Source organism: Cibotium barometz, chromosome 24, assembly GCF_041138505.1.
Source record: "Cibotium barometz isolate CiBa-2024 chromosome 24, ASM4113850v1, whole genome shotgun sequence".
Taxonomy (NCBI): domain Eukaryota; kingdom Viridiplantae; phylum Streptophyta; class Polypodiopsida; order Cyatheales; family Cibotiaceae; genus Cibotium; species Cibotium barometz.
In genome coordinates this window covers 3,315,145-3,322,321 of record NC_141069.1, presented here as the reverse complement: position 1 = coordinate 3,322,321, position 7,177 = coordinate 3,315,145, and positions in this window count along the sequence as shown.

Genomic DNA, 7,177 nt, shown 5'->3' with positions numbered 1-7,177 from the left:
AGTTTTCCCTGTGTAGACCCTGACAGAATCAGCAAATTGTTTCAACCATAACTCTTTGATAAAAACTGAGAATATGGTCATATAACCAGTCAAAAGAATCGGAAGCCATCTAGTGTACAAGAATGCACGGGTAGAATAGGCAAAAACATCTGTATATAGCCACAAACATGCCATCTTTAGAAACGCGTTGCTTTTCCACATTTTTAGTATGCATGGACTCTAAATATGTAAAAGTACTCTAAATATGACCTCTTATCACCTAGATTCGAATTTCTATTTTTGGAGATACTTATCTCTTATAGAACTATTCTTGTCTTCTTATTTCTTTTAGGATTTTTGGAGCTAATATTTTTATTCTAACACTTTCCTAATATTTCTAGCCTTATTGTCTCACTCTTCTCTAAGTACACTCTCTTTCCTTATTGAAATCTATATTAAAAGAGACACATACATACATGGCTTGGGAGGGACCTTACAATCTCCCCCACTTAAAAGATTCGAGATGTCCTCATCTCGCGGGCTGGGATAGTATCTAAGTAAATCCTCTTGTCTCTTTCAAAGTGGTGTCCCACTAGGTAGAAATCTTCTTTTATCTAAACATTGTTCCGAGTCCCTTATTTCATGTGTTGGCTTGTTGTGTTGTGCCTCCAAAAGGTTTATTATTCTAAAGTTAATTGGCCTTATTATCCTAAGTTCATGCATCCATATACCTATCAAATGCTATGAATCTTCAAATTCCTTATTCTATACTCCCATGTAATATGGTACTTAACAAATCATCATGGAGAAACGTAAGGGAATCAATTCTTTACGTAATCTAACCTATGATAGCAATTTCATAATCTTAGTATCGTCTTGTAGAATACCTCTATTCATCATGCACAATTACTTCACATGAATCTTGCACCAATCCTCTTCTATTTACTCATAGAAATACTTGTTGAATTTTTAACCCTGCTGTCCCTATTTACTCATAGAAATACTTTTTGAATTCGGTTATCTTTAACCCTGCTATCCCTATTTACTCATAGAAATACTTGTTGAATTCGGTTATCTTTAACCCTGCTATCCCTATTTCTTGACCTAATTTTTGCTCTAGCTCATGATTCCTTGTAGCCAGGGGTGGGCTTGACGTTCCTCTTGAATTAGGAGACCTCTTCTTGATTAACATGGAAGGACTCATGTCCTTCTCGATACTTTCTATATAAAAAAACTTTATCACAGTCTCTGGCTATAATTATGGCTTCTGAAATAGAGGATAGTTTTACATTCTTGATGAGGTTATTCAAAGGTAGATTAAGCTTCCAAATGAATCGATGGAGAAGAGTTACCTCATCTGTCTCTAGGAGCAAATCGGAGAAGTTTAACAAAAGTTTGGTGGTATTCTTTTAGGGTCTTCCTTTCTTGGGTTAGCTCCAAAAATTCATTCATTTTATCCTCTTGAAATCCTGGAGGACAAAACATTTCACGAAGGTGTAATTTCATGGCATCCCATAACTGATTTTGGTTCTAGTGGTGGTTAGATTGACAACAATGCTTCCAACTAATTTGGCATTTCTTACAATTTTTAGATGCGAGCAAGGGTGAGCTTGCTTCTTTCATTGTATCCATTAAAAGTTCAAAACTATCAAATACTTATCATAGCACCACATTTGAAGGAAGTCACGATTAATACATCTGAGATCTTCATTTTTTTTAGAATTACACATATGGTGCCTTGGGATTAACACATCCAAAGATTATCAGGATTAACACGTCTAAGATGATTAGTTTTCTGAAAATTACACGTCTAAGATGATTAGTTTTCTGAAAATTACACATCTAGTATCTCGGGATTAACACGTCTAAGAGCATGATTCTCTGGGAATTACACATCCGAAGTTAGACCCATGTTTGTCTGAGATGGGTTCAAGATCTTGGATGGTGTCCTAGTGTGTAAATAAAGCATCCAATGTATGGCATTCACACGTCAACTATTCAAACCTTAATGGAGTTATAATCTTAATAATTTATAATATGCAAACTAATGAGATATATCTTGAAAATGTCTCTAAACAAAGTTTCGGTCTATCCTTCTATTCAGTCTCTCACTAGTTTCTTAATTTGATCACCCTATGTTTTTCCTCAAAAGGTTTTCTCCCAATCTTATTTCTCAAATTTATTATGCACCCCCAAGATACAAGCACAATTTCATAGGATGATTGTCTCAACATGTGAGGATATTCAAATCACTTCGATGGCCAGTAGAGATGATTGACTCGTCCTCAAATGATAAACAATCACTTGTTTTAATCCCTTGATAGTTAACCTTTGAAAAACAAATCCTAGAAACTAAGATCGACTCTGATACCACTTGTAAGGTTCTCCCCTTCCAAAAATAGGCGAAACACTAAGATAGTCCACTAAGTCTTATATTGGAGAAAATTTCCTACTCATCGACACCTTGACCATGCAGAGATTCAAGGATACGATTCATAGGTAAGACCTAGTTCTATCCCGCAGGGGGAGCGTGGTCTTCTAAAAATCAAATCACCCATAGAGTAATTGATCATAATTTGGGCAACTACCTAGTCTTGATTCCTAGAGACAACGCTTTTTTCCTCATCCATGCAAGGCACAGCCGCTAAGCCGCTGGCCTAGTCTTCTAGAATAGAATTGCCCGAGAACCTATTTATCTAACGTAGGACTTTCACTTAATATGTTGGAAAGCTACCTGACTAATCGGGTCCACCCAAAGTTTATACATGAATCAATTCCATACAAGCCAAACCGGCTCTCTTATTCTTTTCCTTTATACCGCCGATGATCTAGAATTCGGCCTTCCAGCCTCTACATGCTGGGCAAAACCCTATGGGACCATACACCTCATCGTCGGCCGCTAGGGCAAGGAATCAAGCCGGCATGTCGCCCTCTCAGGCTCCATCGCTTGATCCTCCTGCCCCTCAGAGGGATGTCTACGCACTAGGGTGGGCTAATTCACCGGCACTAGCTTGGGCCCTCAGAACTAGGCAGCATCACAATCACTCGCCTCAATCGGTGAACCTCATTCTCCCAATGGTATGAGGGATATCATGGGCCAACTCCGGGCCTTACTAACGTCTCCGCCGTGCGGCTACACAAGCATAAGAACGATGCAACGTCAAGGCAGGGAGAAGTTGTACCTGTACCTTAATTTAACCAAGATAACAATCCATTTACTCAACTAAACCATAGGACTAGAATCCATGTTACCTTCTTAAGAAAACAATCCTTTTCACAAAGATTTTTGCATTTCAACTTGAGATTACGATAAGAATTAATAGAGAAGTCGGGGCCATACCTCAACCCCTAAGAATGATATATAATTGAAAAATAAAATATGTATATACCTTATAGAAATTTGTCGTTTATCGTTACCTTTGCTCGATAACAAGAGCTTTAGAACTTGACATATGAGAATAGAGTCTTCTAATACCTTCTCTTACGATTGAAATCATCCGATCATCCCCAAGCTTATCTCCTCTTACTCGTACTGTGACTTTTCTCTCTTTCGAAGGTCTATGGCAAAATAGCCTTCTCTTGTAGGGCTACGGCATACTATTCTTTCTTTAAAAGAAAAGCTATAGAGTTTTGGTCTCTTTCTCTGAAAGACCATAGCAATCTAACCTTCTCTGCTAAGATATTAGATAAGAATGAAGGGATATATACATCTCAAGCTCTAGGATTACCTTGAGGCTACTTGCTGCCTTCTTACAGTTTTCCCTGTGTAGAGACCCTGACAGAATCAACAAATTGTTTCGGCCACAACTCTTTGATAAAAACTCAGAATATAGTCATATAACTAGTCAAAAGAGCCGTAAGGCTTCTAGTCTACAAGCTTGCGTGGGTAGAACAGGCAAAAACGTCTGTATATAGCCACAAATGCGCCATCTTTAGAAACGCGTTGCTTTTCCACATTTTTAGTATGCATGGACTCTAAATATGTAAAAGTACTCTAAATATGACCTCGTATCACCTAGATTCGAATTTCTATTTTTGGAGATACTTATCTCTTATAGAACTATTCTTGTCTTCTTATTTCTTTTAGGATTTTTGGAGCTAATATTTTTATTCTAACACTTTCCTAATATTTCTAGCCTTATTGTCTTACTCTTCTCTAAGTACACTCTCTTTCCTTATTGAAATCTATATTAAAAGAGACACATACATACATAGCTTGGGAGGGACCTTACAGGTCTACTTTGCATTGTGGACTATTTTATGAAACTAGGACAGAGATATGTGTACATGGGTAAACAGATGCTGCTATGGTAGCCTGTTTGGTAGCGGTTGAGAAGGCTACTTGCAGATTTGGTCTACTATCCACCACCCGGTTTTGCTCCTCCAAACCTAGTCCCCAACCTGCACCACCTACTCCCGTCTCATGACATGGTTGGCACCTAAAATGTTAAGGATTGCCATGGAAATAGGGAGGGGTAGCTGTGCTGACATTACTCCCCCTGCACCAGTTCAACCTAGGCAGGAATGAACTAAACTAGCAAACATCTCAAAGCTGATCATGAAGTTTGATGGAAAAGGTGACCCCATTACTCACTTAAAGATGTTTAATCAGATTTGTGAAGCATTTGGCCATATAGACAATCAGACTAAGATAAGTGCCTTTGGCCTTACCTTGGATATCAAAGCTGGCCAATGGTTCAGATCTCTGAAAGCGAAAGATAAAGCTTCCTTCAAGGGTCTAAAAGAAGCTTTCAAAGTGGGGTATTCTCGTCAAGGTACCCGATGGAGCCCTGTTGAACAGCTCAACAATGTCAAACAAAATGAGGGCAAAACCATCAGAGATTACATAAACATAGTCAGATATCTCCACTCACTCTGTAGTACTACAGACAAGTTCTTTGATGAGAGACTAACTGGGATATTTCTAGAGGGAATTGAAGATATTCCCCTACATAACTCCTTGTTTGCCTTGGGATGCACCTCTTTTGAACAATGCTATAGGAGTGCTCTGACGTTTGAGGATAACTTTAAGGGAACATGTTCCTGACAACTCCATGAAGGCACATCCGAAGCCTCCTTCAAGACTACCAGCACAAAGCCTAATGGAAAGGGTAATGAGTTCACGTCTAGACAAAGTGTGGAGCAACTGGCCGCTACCCTAATGCAACAAATGACCTAGTAATGGAGAATCAACCAAGGCCAAGATCGAGGGGGCCATCCACATCTTTATCCTAAGAAGGGAACTCATATGGTGCCCAACCTGTCAAGAAAACCACACTGGCACTGAATGTCCTCATCTGAAACCACAGTGGCACTGAATGTCCTCATCTGAAACCCCGCCTAAGTCTCCATTGTACCTACTATGTGTAAAGTGGGGCAACCACGAGATCTCTAATTGCTACCATCACAAGGCTGCTTAAGCTCGAGCTATGCCTCTGGTAATGCCCTCTAACACCAAGAAATCGCTGGCTTTTCCAGTTCTTGCACATCACAACACTCCTCAACCTAGCCAAGAAGTGGCCCAAAGAGGAATCCTTAGGGTATCAGAAATGCCCTTACCACCCCCAATTCTCCCACCATAGCCCCTGTTACCCAAAGTCACACAGTTTGTCAGATAACCCTGATAGAACTCTTCAAGGATTGGAATGAGGGAGAAATCCTAGAGACTCCCACTTATGAAACCCAAGAGCCCATGAACCCGCCCTCACAAACTCTCAGTCACTATGTCATGAAGGGTGATCAAATGTACCCTGTGTACTTAGCAACCCTAATATCATGGGCTAGGGATATGAATCAAACAACGAGAAGACCTCCCATATAGTGTTATGATTGTGGTGGACCTCATCGAGTGATTGAGTGTCCCAATAAGAATAGAATGGCGAGTGCCCCTGCAAGTGCTCCTGCAGGTGCTCCTACCATGACTCTGTGCGTTGGATGTGGTATCGATCATATGTATAAAGAGTGCCCGCTAAGACCAGGAACAATTGAAAAGGCTCACGAAGTTAATCCCAGCACCATCCTTAATGTGTTGAGTGTTAGAAATGGTTTCATTTGAGAAATCCCCCTCAATGCAGTAACCAGACTACAGAACAAGCAAAGGTCCACAGCACATGCTGCTTCTGCAGAGGCATCAAACCTCTCAAAACTAGGACCAAGCAAGAGTCCCTGAACAAGCCCGAGTAACGCAACGCTCATAAAAGAAATCCACCAAGGTTGGGAAGGGTGAAAGTTGAGTGATTATCAAAAGCGGTTCTGACTATGGCACAACAACTCATCCTTTGACTTATTCATCTGAAGAAGAAGATATGCTACATGTCGTAGCTCACGCCTAAGAACCCATTGACCCCCATCAGCTACCCAAAAAGCTTATGGAGTATCCAAATCCTATTGAGAAAAAATAAAGGCTCCAAGCCTCCCAAGAGTTAGTTCGTGAATGCTAAGCTCAGTTGGAAGCTAATCCTCCTACTGCCTACCTCGAACCATGCCTATCTGTCTCAAAACAGAGACCTGTGCATGATTCTCAGGTTTATCCTTGTGAGATTCTAGACCAACCACTCCCACAAGAGTTAACAGAAGAAGCTACCCCCCAACAAAAAGACAAGGTGGTGGAATATCTTAGAAACTTGGGAGATAAACATCATAGAGGAACCAATGCAGAAATCCATGTTCCCATCCCATATGCCTCAAAAATCTTGAGACAAAGTAGACCCGACCTTCCTCAAAGGACAGCCTCCATTTCAAGTGAGACATTGCAGGTCTCTCTTCTCAGGTCCAAATTCCTATCGGCACCTTGCTCCAAGGTATCCCAAGCCTATGGAATGACTTGAAAGACTGGATGGAGGGACGTCTCAAGACAGGCATGCACAAAACCATGGAGCCCGACAGCTTTGATGAATCTGAGGAAGAAGAATTCAACTACCTCTTAAGGTAAAAGGGACTCCTAGTGTTTGAGTAAACAAGCTCAGACAATACTTTGAAGGCGATGAACTTAATGCAGCCTTGCTGATAACTTTCGACGGCCACCAAGTTATCGCAATCTTGGATGGAGGAGCAAAAGTGAGCATTGTGACCAAACAATGTTGGGAAAATGGGGAGCACCTGCCTTGGATAACACCTGATTGTTAGTTAAACTTGTTGATGGAGCCACCACTAGACCCATTGGTCTATGAAGGGATCTTAAAATTAAGATTTTGGGAAC